General features: G+C 41.1%; 1 protein-coding gene and 1 pseudogene across 5 annotated transcripts in view; one reads left to right on the forward strand and one right to left on the reverse strand.

Moving 5' to 3' along the window:
• Positions 1 to 12823, forward strand: part of FAAH2 (fatty acid amide hydrolase 2) — a 198471-nt gene that overhangs the window by 85379 nt on the left and 100269 nt on the right. The window lies entirely within an intron of this gene.
• On the reverse strand, positions 619 to 8544 carry LOC706098 (T-complex protein 1 subunit zeta-like; annotated as a pseudogene). The gene is made up of 2 exons (XR_011773.5): positions 7586 to 8544; positions 619 to 1358 (listed from the first exon to the last, which is right to left on the reverse strand). The product of XR_011773.5 is annotated as a T-complex protein 1 subunit zeta-like (transcript).

Here is a 12823-nt window from a genome sequence, read left to right on the forward strand (position 1 = left end):
TAGGACTTTCTATATATAAGACTATATAATCTGTAAAGATAAATATAATGACTTCCTTTCTTTTATTTGGGTTCCTTTTTTTCTTATTATTCTTGCCTGATTGCTCTGGCTAGGACTTCCTAGCACTATGTTGAATAGGAGTGATGAGGGTGGGCACCCTTGTGTTTTTCCAGTTCTCTGGGGGAACACTTCAAGCTTTAGTCAATTTAGGATAACGTTGGCTGTTACTTTTTCAATGATGGTTCTTATTATTTTGAGGTATGTTCCATGGTGTCTAGGTTTTAGAGGATTTTTAACATTGGAGGTATGATGAATTTTATGAAAAGTCTTTTCTGCATTCATTGAGATAGCATTAGATAGATAGATAGATAGATAGATAGATAGATAGATAGATAGATAAATAGATAGATAGATGGATGTATTTTATCTAACAAGGAATTTATGTCACTGCTGCTAAAGCAAAACATCCTGTTCACTGGGTAAAAGACCTGCTTTATGTGTATACGCTTCAGTGCAATTTTAAAAAATACTGTAATTTCAGAACTTCCAAATTTCAACAGATGCCAGCGTTCTCTCCTTTTTCATATGGGAAAAATCCATTTGAAGCTTGGACAAAAATTCCACAGCTGTATTCCTCAGGATCACTTTGCAGAGTCTTCAAGACTCAGATACAGAGGAAGCTTCAATTCAACCTTTCAGAGAAGACATTCCAGCTCTCATGATCTCATCAACCAAGAGAATGTTGGTGGCGATCACAGTGCAGGAGTGAAGAAGCTGCTTCTTTACAAAATAGTTATCCCATACGTGTACTTCTGCTGCTACTATTGGCTCACCTGTGTTCAGGTCCACACCCACAAGCTCACCTGATTCTGAATGTTCTGCTTGAATTTTAGCTAATGTTTCCTGAAGGTCAAAACCAGAGTTCTGAGCAAGAACCTTGGGAATAATGAGCAACGCATCAGCAAATGCTTGGACTCCAAGCTGTGCCCTGCCATTTACACTGGGCTTATATTTAATCAGGGCTTCTGCCATAGCCACTTCCACAGCACCAGCACCTGGAACCACACAGCCATCATCAATAGCATTTTTGACAGCCCTCAAGCCATCCCTCACTGCATCTTTGATCTGAGTGAGTGTGTGCTTATTTGCTCCTTTGATCAATAAAGTGACAGAACGAGGGTGGTTACATTTCTCAATAAAGGTGAACTTCTCTTCTTTCAATGTATACTTATATACAAGTACTGCATGTCCCAAGCAGCCAGGACTTAGGTTGTCAAAATAATCCAGGGCTACCCCACCACAAGCAAGAGTCAGCCTCTCCATATTTCTCCTTTGAGCTATACGCAGAGCAAGTATGCCTTCATTTTTTTATTTTATTTTATTTTTTTATTATACTTTAAGTTCTAGGGTACATGTGGATAATGTGCAGATTTGTTACATATGTATACCTGTGCCATGTTGGCGTGCTGCACCCGTCAACTCGTCAGCACCCATCAACTCGTCATTCACATCAGGTATAAATCCCAATGCAATCCCTCCCCCCTCCCCCCTCCACGTGATAGGCCCCAGTGTGTGATGTTCCCCTTCCCGAGTCCAAGTGATCTCATTGTTCAGTTCCCACCTATGAGTGAGAACATGCGGTGTTTGGTTTTCTGTTCTTGCGATAGTTTGCTGAGATTCATGGTTTCCAGTTGCATCCATGTCCCTACAAAGGACACAAACTCATCCTTTTTTATGGCTGCATAGTATTCCATGGTGTATATGTGCCACATTTTCTTAATCCGGTCTGTCACTGATGGACATTTGGGTTGATTCCAAGTCTTTGCTGTTGTGAATAGTGCTGCAATAAACATACGTGTGCATGTGTCTTTATAGCAGCATGATTTATAATCCTTTGGGTATATACCCAGTAATGGGATGGCTGGGTCATATGATACTTCTAGTTGTAGATTCTTGAGGAATCGCCATACTGTTTTCCATAATGGTTGAACTAGTTTAAAATCCCACTAACAGTGTAAAAGTATTCCTATTTCTCCACATCCTCTCCAGCATCTGTTGTTTCCTTACTTTTAATGATCGCCATTCTAAGTAGTGTGAGATGGTATCTCATTGTGGTTTTGATTTGCATTTCTCTGATGGCCAGTGATGATGAGCATTTTTTCATGTGTCTGTTGGCTGTATGAATGTCTTCTTTTGAGAAATGTCTATCTATATCCTTTGCCCACTTTTTGATGGGGTTGTTTGTTTTTTTCTTGTAAATTTGTTAGAGTTCTTTGTAGGTTCTGGATATTAGCCCTTTGTCAGATGAGTAGATTGCAAAAATTTTCTCCCATTCTGTAGGTTGCCTGTTCACTCTAATGGTAGCTTCTTTTGCTGTGCAGAGCTCTTTAGTTTAATGAGATCCCTTTTGTCAATTTTGGCTTTTGCTGCCGTTGCTTTTGGTGTTTTAGACATGAAGTCCTTGCCCATGCCTATGTCCTGAATGGAATACCATTCCATGGAAACCCTAGGTTTTCTTCTAGGGTTTTTATGGTATCAGGTCTAACATTTAAGTCCCTAATCCATCTTGAATTAATTTTCGTATAAGGAGTAAGGAAAGGATCCAGTTTCAGCTTTCTACTTATGGCTAACCAATTTTCCCAGCACCATTTATTAAATAGGGAATCCTTTCCCCATTTCTTGTTTCTCTCAGGTTTTTCAAAGATCAGATGACTGTAGATGTGTGGTGTTGTTTCTGAGGACTCTGTTCTGTTCCATTGGTCTATATCTGTTTTGGTTACGAGTACCATGCTGTTTTGGTTACTGTAGACTTGTAGTATAGTTTGAAGTCAGGTAGTGTGATGCCTCCGGCTTTGTTCTTTTGACTTAGGATTGTCTTGGCAATACGGGCTCTTTTTTGGTTCCATATGAACTTTAAAGCAGTTTTTTCCAATTCTGTGAAGAAACTCATTGGTAGCTTGATGGGGATGGCATTGAATCTATGAATTACCTTGGGCAGTATGGCCATTTTCACAATATTGATGCTTCCTATCCATGAGCATGGTATGTTCTTCCATTTGTTTGTGTCCTCTTTTATTTCACTGAGCAGTGGTTTGTAGTTCTCCTTGAAGAGGTCCTTTACATACCTAGTAAGTTGGATTCCTAGGTATTTCATTCTCTTTGAAGCAATTGTGAATGGAAGTTCATTCATGATTTGGCTCTCTGTTTGTCTGTTACTGATGTATAAGAATGCTTGTGATTTTTACACATTAATTTTGTATCCTGAGACTTTGCTGATGTTGCTTATCAGCTTAAGGAGATTTTGGGCTGAGACAATGGAGTTTTCCAAATATACAATCATGTCATCTGCAAACAGGGACAATTTGACTTCTTCTTTTCCTAACTGAATACCCTTGATTTCTTTCTCTTTCCTGATTGCCCTAGCCAGAACTTCCAACACTATGTTGAACAGGAGTGGTGAGAGAGGGCATCCCTGTCTTGTGCCAGTTTTCAAAGGGAATTTTTCCAGTGTTTGCCCATTCAGTATGATATTGGCTGTGGGTTTGTCATAAATAGCTCTTATGATTTTGAGATACGTTCCATCAATACCAAATTTATTGAGTGTTTTTAGCATGAAGCGCTGTTGAATTTTGTCAAAGGCCTTTTCTGCATCTATTGAGATAATCATGTGGTTTTTGTCTTTGGTTCTGTTTATATGCTGGATTATGTTTATTGATTTGTGTATGTTGACCCAGCCTTGCATCCCAGGGATGAAGCCCACTTGATCATGGTGGATAAGCTTTTTGATGTGCTGCTGAATCTGGTTTGCCAGTATTTTATTGAGGATTTTTGCATCGATGTTCATCAGGTATATTGGTCTAAAATTCTCTTTTTTTGTTGTGTCTCTGCCAGGCTTTGGTATCAGGATGATGTTAGCCTCATAGAATGAGTTAGGGAGGATTCCCTCTTTTTGTATTGATTGGAATAGTTTCAGAAGGAATGGTACCAGCTCCTCCTTGTACCTCTGCTAGAATTCAGCTGTGAATCCATCTGGTCCTGGACTTTTTTTGGTTGGTAGGCTATTAATTATTGCCTCAATTTCAGAGCCTGCTATTGGTCTATTCAGGAATTCAGGTTCTTCCTGGTTTAGTCGTGGGAGAGTGTAAGTGTCCAGGAAATTATCCATTTCTTCTAGATTTTCTAGTTTATTTGCGTAGAGGTGTTTATAGTATTCTCTGATGGTAGTTTGTATTTCTGCGGGGTCGGTGGTGATATCCCCTTTATTATTTTTTATTGCGTCTATTTGATTCTTCTCTCTTTTCTTCTTTATTAGTCTTGCTAGTGGTCTATCAATTTTGTTGACCTTTTCAGAAAACCAACTCCTGGATTCATTGATTTTTTTGGAGGGTTTTTTGTGTCTCTATCTCCTTCAGTTCTGCTCTGATCTTAGTTATTTCTTGCCTCCTGCTAGCTTTTGAATGTGTTTGTTCTTGCTTCTCTAGTTCTTTTAATTGTGATGTTAGAGTGTCAATTTTAGATCTTTCCAGCTTTCTCTTATGGGCATTTAGTGTTATAAATTTCCCTCTACACACTGCTTTAAATGTGTCCCAGAGATTCTGGTATGTTGTATCTTTGTTCTCATTGGTTTCAAAGAACATCTTTATTTCTGCCTTCATTTCGTTATGTACCCAGTAGTCATTCAGGAGCAGGTTGTTCAGTTTCCATGTAGTTGAGCGGTTTTCATTGAGTTTCTTAGTCCTGAGTTCTAGTTTGATTGCACTGTGGTCTGAGAGACAGTTTGTTATAATTTCTGTTCTTGTACATTTGCTGAGGAGTGCTTTACTTCCAATTATGTGGTCCATTTTGGAATAAGTGCGATGTGGTGCTGAGTAGAATGTATATTCTATTGATTTGGGGTGGAGAGTTCCGTAGATGTCTATTAGGTCTGCTTGCTGCAGAGATGAGTTCAATTTCTGAATATCCTTGTTAACTTTCTGTCTCGTTGATCTGTCTAATGTTGACAGTGGAGTGTTGAAGTCTCCCATTATTATTGTATGGGAGTCTAAGTCTCTTTGTAAGTCTCTAAGGACTTGCTTTATGAATCTGGGTGCTCTTGTATTCGGTGCATATATATTTAGGATAGTTAGATCTTCCTGTTGAATTGATCCCTTTACCATTATATAATGGCCTTCTTTGTCTCTTTTGATCTTTGATGGTTTAAAGTCTGTTTTATGAGAGACTAGTATTGCAACCCCTGCTTTTTTTTTGTTCTCCATTTGCTTGGTAGATCTTCCTCCATCCCTTTATTTTTAGCCTATGTATGTCTCTGCGTGTGAGATGGGTCTCCTGAATACAGCAGACTGATGGGTCTTGACTCTTTATCCAGTTTGCCAGTCTGTGTCTTTTAATTGGAGCATTTAGTCCATTTACATTTAAGGTTAATATTGCTATGTGTGAACTTGATCCTGCCATTATGATATTAACTGGTTATTTTGCTCGTTAGTTGATGCAGTTTCTTCCTAGCCTCGATGGTCTTTACATTTTGGCATGTTTTTGCAATGGCTGGTACCAGTAGTTCCTTTCCATGTTTAGTGCTTCCTTCAGGGTCTCTTGTAAGGCAGGCCTAGTGGTGACAAAATCTCTAAGCATTTGCTTATCTGTAAAGGATTTTATTTCTCCTTCACTTATGAAACTTAGTTTGGCTGGATATGAAATTCTGGGTTTAAAATTCTTTTCTTTAAGAATGTTGAATATTGGCCCCCACTCTCTTCTGACTTGGAGAGTTTCTGCCGAGAGATCTGCTGTTAGTCTGATGCGCTATCCTTTGTATGTAACCTGACCTTTTTCTCTGGCTGCCCTTAAGATTTTTTCCTTCATTTCAACTTTGGTGAATCTGGCAATTATGTGTCTTGGAGTTGCTCTTCTCGAGGAGTATCTTTGTGGCGTTCTCTGTATTTCCTGAATTTGAAAGTTGGCCTGCCCTACTAGGTTGGGGAAGTTCTCCTGGATGATATCCTGAAGAGTGTTTTCCAACTTGGTTCCATTTTCCCCCTCACTTTCAGGCACCCTAATCAGACCTAGATTTGCTCTTTTTACATAATCCCATACTTCTTACAGGCTTTGTTCATTTCTTTTTCTTCTTTTTTCTTTTGGTTTGTCTTCTCACTTCATTTCATTCATTTGATCCTCAATCACTGATACTCTTTCTTCCAGTTGATTGAGTCGGTTACTGAAGCTTGTGCATTTGTCACGTATTTCTCGTGTCATGGTTTTCATCTGTGTCATTTCGTTTATGACCATCTCTGCATTAATTACTCTAGCTATCAATTCTTCCACTTTTTTTTCAAGATTTTTAGTTTCTTTTTGCTGGGTACGTAATTATTCCTTTAGCTCTGAGAAGTTTGATGGACTGAAGCCTTCTTCTCTCATCTCGTCAAAGTCATTCTCCGTCCAGCTTTGATCCGTTGCTGGCGATGAGCTGAGTTCCTTTGCAGGGGGTGATGCACTCTTATTTTTTGAATTTCCAGCTTTTCTGCCCTGCTTTTTCCCCATCTGTGTGGTTTTATCTGCCTCTGGTCTTTGATGATGGTGACGTACTGATGGGGTTTTGGTGTGGGTGTCCTTCCTGTTTGTTAGTTTTCCTTCTAACAGTCAGGACCCTCAGCTGTAGGTCTGTTGGAGATTGCTTGAGGTCCACTCCAGACCCTGTTTGCCTGGGTATCAGCAGCAGAGGCTGCAGAAGATAGAATATTGCTGAACAGCGAGTGTACCTGTCTAATTCTTGCTTTGGAAGCTTCCTCTCAGGGGTGTACTCCACCGTGTGAGATGTGGGGTGTCGGTTTGCCCCTAGTGGGGGATGTCTCCCAGTTAGGCTACTCAGGGGTCAGGGACCCACTTGAGCAGGTAGTCTGTCCATTCTCAGATCTCAACCTCTGTGTTGGGAGATCCACTGCTCTCTTCAAAGCTGTCAGACAGAGTCGTTTGCATCTGCAGAGGTTTCAGCTGCTTTTTGTTGTTGTTGTTGTTGTTTAGCTGTGCCCTGTCCCCAGAGGTGGAGTCTACAGAGACAGGCAGGACTCCTTGAGCTGCTGTGAGCTCCACCCAGTTCGAGCTTCCCATCAGCTTTGTTTATCTACTTAAGCCTCAGCAATGTTAGGCGCCCCTCCCCCAGCCTGGCTGCTGCCTTGCAGCCAGATCGCAGACTGCTGTGCTGGTAATCATGGAGGCTCCGTGGGCGCGGGACCCTCCTGGCCAGGTGTGGGATATATTCTCCTGGTGTGCCCGTTTACTAAGATCCTTGGTAGAGTGCAGTGTTGGTGTGGGAGTTACCCGATTTTCCAGGTGTTGTGTGTCTCAGTTCCCCTGGCTGGGAAAAGGGATTCCCTTCCCCCTTGCGCTTCCCAGGTGAGGCAGTGCCTCTCCCTGCTTCAGCTTTTTCTGTTCCTGCTGCAGCAGCTTACCAGCACTGATTGTCAGGCACTCCCTAGTGAGATAAACCCAGTACCTCAGTTGAAAATGCAGAAATCACCTGTCTTCTGTGTCCCTCATGCCGGGAGTTGGAGACTGGAGCTGTTCCTATTCGGCCATCTTGCTCCGCCCCCCATGCCTTCTTTTGAAAGAGCATCTAAGGAAAAGGGTTCAATCCCCTTTTGATTAATAACAACAAATCCTTTAACTGAATCACCACAGACTTTCCTTTTCAGTTTTTTTTTTTTTTTTTTAACTCTATCTTCAATGAATTTTATTTAAGCTTTTAGGAGTTTTTCTCTCTCTTCTGCACTTTTGTAAAAAAAAGAGCCAGAATTCACTTCTGTTTTTTCATACTCTAATGATACGTTACAGGTGAGGACGTATGCATCCTCCACCCTTTTCTTCATATCAGGATGCCATGCTCCGTGGTCCAAAACAAGCCCTCTGATTAAGCTTTTATCAGTTTCAGATTTATGTTTCATCTCCATGATCTCAATCATGAAGAGATCAATAGGTTCATCTTGTTTTTTAATGGCCAAAATGGAGTCCACTACAGCCTCTGTTAAGACATCTACAAGTTCAGCATGAACTTTAGTACGAAGAGGTGTTCTGGCCACATCTATAAGTGCTTCCCTGTCCATCTCTCTGCTTACTTTGACTTCTTCCAAAAACTGAAGGGCCTTTTCCTTTGCAGCTTCAAATCCTTCAGCGGTTATTCAGGGATGAAGGCCTTCAGAAATGTAGAGATCCGCCTGTTTCATTAGCTCTCCAATGATTACGCATATTGGAAGTCCTAGCATCACCAGTTATATCATCCTGGCCTGTTGCTACCTTTGCTATTAAGGAAGCTGTTGGATGTTGAACTTGCATTTCTTGAAGCAGCACATTGCCGTCTTTAGTAAGTTCGATGTCTCCAGCGCCAGAAACGAGCATCTTCACGGTGCCCTTGGGTGCCAGGTTGGTCCTTAGCACGTCCTGCAGACCCCGCGCGGCGCTGATGTTGACCAACAGGGCCGCCTGCGCTCGGGCCACCTTGGTCTTGGCGTTCAGGGTTTTCACCGCCACCATAGCTGCTCCAGCGGAGGAAAAGGAAACAATGCTGAGAGCCCATAGCTGGTGCGGCAGATAGTCATATATTTTTTAAAGGAAAACTGTTTATGTGGTTAATCACATTCATTGATTTGCATATGTTGAGCAATTTCTGCACCACAGAAATAAAACTAATTTTTTATATGCTTCAGAATTTCATTTGCTAGTATGTTGTTGAGGATTTTTGCATTTATGTTCATCATAGATGTCAGCCTGTAGGTTTTTTTTTTTTGTATTGGTGGGCTTCGGTGTCAGAATGATTCATGCTTCACAGAATGAGTTAATGAAGAGTCCCTCCTTCTTGACTTTTTGGAATAATTTAAGTAGTATGGGTATCAGATTTTCTTTGTACATCTGGCAGAATTTGGCTATGAATCCATTTGGTGCAGGGCTTTTTTCTTGGTAGTTTTTAAATTACTGATTTAATTTTGGAATGCATTATTGGTCTTTTCAGGGTTTCAGTTTCTTTCTGGTTCAATCTTGAGAGATTGTAAGTTTCCAGGAATGTATTCATTTCTTCTAGGTTTTCTAGGTTGTGTGCAGAGAGGTGTTTGTAATAGTCTCTGCGGATTTTTTGTGTTTCTGTGTGGTCACATGCAATATAATCTTCATCACTTCTGCTTGTGCTTATTTGGATCATCTCCTTTTTTTCTTTCCTAATATATCCCCTAGTATTTTAGCCTTGTTGATTCTTCCAATGATTCAGCTTTTGTGTGTTTTTTTTTAATTTTTGTATGGATTTTGCAATCTAGATTTTGTTCAGCTCTTCTTTAATTTTAGTTATTTCTTTTTAAATAGTAACTTTAGAGTCTCTCTTGCTTCTCTAGTTCCACCACATGTAATGTTAGGGTATTAATTTGAGATTTTTCTAATTTCTTGATGTAGGTGTTCAGCACTCCCCACTTTCCTCTTAACAGGTTTTCCCTGTGTCCCAAGATTCTGGTATGTATTGACTCTGATTTCATTAATTTCAAAAAGTTTTTTTGATTACTGCTTTACTTTCCATCTTAACCAAAAAGTCATTCAGGAGCATGTTGTTTATTTTCCATGTAATTATGTGGTTTTGAGAGATTGTCTTGGTATTGATTTCTATTTTTATTGCACTGTGGTCTATGAGTATAGTTGTTATTATACATTTTTTAAAATTAGTTCGGATGTGTTTTATGGTGGAGCATGTGATTGAGATTAGAATATATGCTATATACAGATGAGAAAAATGTATATTTGACTGTTGGTTGGAGTATTCTGTAGATATCTATTAGGTCCAATTGATCAAGTATCAAGATTTAGTCCAGAATACCTTGGTTAGTTTTTTACTTTGATTATCTGTTTAACTTGTCAATGGAATGTTGAAGTTTCCCACTTTTACTGTGTGGTTGTTTCTGTATGTTTTTGCGGCTGTAGGTATCACTTAAGGACCCCTTGCAAGGCAGATCTGATATTAACAAATTTTGTTAGCATTTGCTTGTCTGAAAAAGATTTTATTTCTCTTTCACTTATGAAGTTAGTTTGGCAGAATATGACATGCATGGTTGGAATTTCTTTTGTATAGGGATGCTGATTATAGGCCTCCACTCTCTTCTGGCTTATAAGGCTTCTGCTGAAAGTTCTACTGTTAGCCTTAATGAGTTCCCTTTGTAGGCGACATGCTCCCTCTCTCTAGCTGCCGTTAAAATTTTTTCTTTCACATTGACTTTGAAGAATCTGATGACTCTGTGCTTTTGGCATGGTTGTCTCATGTAGTATCTTGCAGGGGTTCTCTGCATTTCCTATATTTGCATGCTGATCTCTCTAGCAACACTGGGGATGTTTTTATGGACAGTATACTCCAATATTTCTTCCACATTGCTTGCTCTCTCTATCTCTTTCAGGAATGCCATTGAGTCTGAGGTTCTGTCTTTTTACAGAATCCTGCATTTTTTGTTGCCCATTGGCAACAACACTGACAGACACTGCTAGCAAAGGTACTCCAGTGGGCTGATGGTCATCCCCCACATGGGTGCACATCAATGGGGCAGCAGGGGTCCCAAAGCTTGCTCATCCCAGCAGGGTGGTGTGTTTTCCATATGCATGTGCATGCTGGCAGGGTGATGAGGGGAGGCTGTGGGCAAGCATACACCCACAAGGGAAAGCTGTGGGTGGTCATGTGCTGCTGGAAGTCTGTCTGCAAAAGCACTCCAACAGTTAAGCAGGGCTTGCCACTGAGGGATCGGTGGCAGTGGATGCTGGTAAACAGTGGAGGCTGCACTGCAAGTGGGTGTAGCTAGGCAGGAACCTGGCAGAGGCTGGCAGATAAGGGGGAGCTCAGATCAGACTGGCCCTGTCCCACAGGCAACACAGCCATGTTGTTTTCAGTTCCAACAAAGGCTAGAACAGCCTGGAGGAATATGGCAATCTTTGGGGAGTTGGCAGCCATGACTGTGCACCATTGCAGTCATTTCTACACAAAACCTCTGGACTCCATACAGGCTGGAGTTCTGTGTCTGCCAACTCTCCAGGCAGTTCTCTTTGCTAGCTCAGATGTTCATGGGGTTGTGTGTCAAATGACTTTTTCCTATATTTATCTGTGTGTTGTATAAACTCATACACAATGACCTTGCATTACATTTTAAATGTTGAAATATATCATACACAACATATATAAGTAATAATATATTCAGTTAAGATGTTGATTATTATAAAGGAAAGTGCAAAATGTCAGCATCTAAGGTTAACTTAGAATCTGTCCAAGGGTCCATGAAGTCAAAATTATTTTACAATAATGCTAAGATATAATTGACCCTTTTCATTATGTTGACATTTGTAGTCATGTTTCAAAAGCAATGTTATCCAAAGTGGCTGCACATTAGCATGAACAAGACAGTGACACTAAATTGCACTGCTAGTCATTATATTCTTTACTGCTACACACAGTTAGTAAAGAATAAATAAAAAGTTAAAATGTTTTAGAAAAGGATTGATATCAGCAAGACTGTTTAGAAGCTCTTTATACTTGTCCCTCTCATAAAATAAGGACAAAAACAGTGAATAAACAGCTACATTTTAACTCTATTATTTGAAAATGAATGCTAGAGCACAGCAAAGGAGTAGCAGAGACTCTGTGGAACATGTAGGCTTAGGATGGCTTCATGGACAAGGAAGCAAAGCACTCTGCTGCTGCTACCTTATCTCCTCAAATGGGATTCACTCAGAACTAAGGGGGACTTCCCTCTGCATCAAAAAGGGAGAAGGAGGTTTCTAACAGCCCCTATTAAGATCATGGACATCTGCAGTCCTTCCTGCTGAAGAATCCTGCAGTCCTCACAGATGCTGAGCCAAGTTTGGGAAGATGCCAGGATTTTACACAACTGCATTGTTAAAGGAAGAGCTGACATTTGCCCCCTTTCTTATTTGACCTAAGCTGCTGCTGCACAGTGCCGTCTTATAACTGGAGCCACTGCTATATTGTGTCTTGCTCATGAGGGCAGTAACCACTGCATCCCTCCATCCCTGAGGTTTTGCATCATTACAGCATGCTCATGCCTGGTAGTGCACCATTACTCAGCCAAACTGTTATGGCTCATTCCCCTTGGGAACAAGCTGCCTAGGAGGTCTTCCGTCTACCTCATTCCAGTGTCTACCATGCCCTAACCCTGGCTACTCAAAGCCTGGCTCCAGCAAAACAGCTGCAAATCTAGCAGCCAAATACACAAGGCACATTGAACCTACCCCCGCCCCCAAACCCAGAGAATAGTTAGTGCTGTGCACGATACAGAAGCTGAGTACAAAGAGCTAGGCCAGCTCCATGCACCCTCATGCTTTGCCTATGTGGGAGCAGTGCACAAGCTGGTGGGCCAGCTCAGCACTCTCTTGATGTGAGAACCAGCCTGGTGTCCTGCCCTAAGGGGAATAGCAGACAAGCAGAAGACCAACTATATGCTCTCTTGGCACACAAAAGAGCTTGGTGGCATACCCCATGGAACAACACACAGATGAATGCACATGCCGTGATTTCCCTCTGTATGTGGAACAGCTTATGTCCCACCCACAGTGGAGCAGCACCAGAGACACTGATGCTCACAAAGGCATTGCTGGTGTTGACTACAGCTGAAGGAACTGCATAGAGACTATGCCATTCCACTCACTGGAATCAAAGCCAGCACACCCTACCCAACCAAGCCCTAGGAAACATCAGCAGGTACAAGTATCTCCACATGAAAGACACTTGATAATAGTGGAAATGGTAACCATTCCACCTTATGCCTGGGTATTACTATAGGGACACAAGACACTTGAAAAGTCAAGG

This window comes from Macaca mulatta, chromosome X (assembly GCF_049350105.2).
Source record: "Macaca mulatta isolate MMU2019108-1 chromosome X, T2T-MMU8v2.0, whole genome shotgun sequence".
NCBI classification, from domain to species: domain Eukaryota; kingdom Metazoa; phylum Chordata; class Mammalia; order Primates; family Cercopithecidae; genus Macaca; species Macaca mulatta.